General features: G+C 47.9%; 1 pseudogene; it reads left to right on the forward strand.

Moving 5' to 3' along the window:
* The first annotated feature begins 12 nt into the window (after nt 1-12).
* Nucleotides 13-1,297, forward strand: LOC127752146 (zinc finger protein 14-like; annotated as a pseudogene).
* Nucleotides 1,298-1,303: the final 6 nt, after the last annotated feature.

Genomic DNA, 1,303 nt, shown 5'->3' on the forward strand with positions numbered 1-1,303 from the left:
ATACTACAGCTTCCCTTCCACTACAAGATGAACAAAATGAAGTCTCCACAGCAGTTCTCCATATGCAACAAAACGTTTTCCGGCGCAGATGACCATGAGCATCATCTCCGGTCCCATACAAAAGAAAAGCTATTTGAGTGCACCGTGTGCCACAAAAAGTTTGCAAAAAGTTACGATCTAAGGAGACATCTGCTTACCCACACAGGAGAGAAGCCATTCGAGTGCACCGTGTGTCACAAAACTTTTTCTCAGGGTAGCAATCTAAGGAGACATCTGCATACCCACACTGCAGATAAGCCATTTGAATGCATCGTGTGTCACAAAACTTTTTCTTACGCTGACAAACTAAGGAGACATCTGCTTACCCACACTGGAGAGAAGCCATTTGAATGCACCGTGTGCCACAAAAAGTTTGCAACAAGTTTCGAACTCCGGCTGCATCTACGTAACCACACAGGGGAGAGGCCACATGAGTGCACTGTGTGCCACAAAATGTTTTCTGAGTCTTCCAAACTAAGGATACATCTGCGTACCCACACAGGAGAGAAGCCATTTGAGTGCACCGTGTGCCACAAAAAGTTTGCAGCAAGTTCCGATCTCCGGGTGCATCTGCGTACCCACACTGGAGAGAAGCCATTTGAGTGCACCGTGTGCCACAAAAAGTTTGCAAAAAGTTACGATCTCCGGGTGCATCTGCGTACCCACACAGGGGAGAAGCCATTTGAATGCACCGTGTGCCACAAAACGTTTTCTCTAGGTGGCAATCTAAGGCAACATCTTCGTACCCACACAGGGGAGAAGCCATTTGAGTGCACCGTGTGCCACAAAACGTGTACTCAAGCTAGCAATCTAAGGCAACATCTTCGTACCCACACTGGAGAGAAGCCATTTGAGTGCACCGTGTGCCACAAAAAGTTTGCAACAAGTTTCGAACTCCGGCTGCATCTACGTAACCACACAGGGGAGAGGCCACATTAGTGCACTGTGTGCCACAAAATCTTTTCTGAGTCTTCCAAACTAAGGATACATCTTCGCACCCACACAGGAGAGAAGCCATTTGAGTGCACTGTGTGTCACAAAAAGTTTGCAGCAAGTTCCGATCTCCGGGTGCATCTGCGTACCCACACTGGAGAGAAGCCATTTGAGTGCACCGTGTGTCACAAAACTTTTTCTCAGGGTAGCAATCTAAGGAGACATCTGCTTACCCACTCATCCAAGAAAGTGATGTAGAGATCTAAGCGCCGAACCCAACATTAGTTAGGAATCTGCGGCGGCTTATGCGCACCTGCACAGGAGGGAATTG

Source organism: Frankliniella occidentalis, unplaced genomic scaffold, assembly GCF_000697945.3.
Source record: "Frankliniella occidentalis isolate FOCC.00 unplaced genomic scaffold, Focc_3.1 Scaffold4494, whole genome shotgun sequence".
In the NCBI taxonomy this organism is placed as follows: Eukaryota; Metazoa; Arthropoda; class Insecta; order Thysanoptera; family Thripidae; genus Frankliniella; species Frankliniella occidentalis.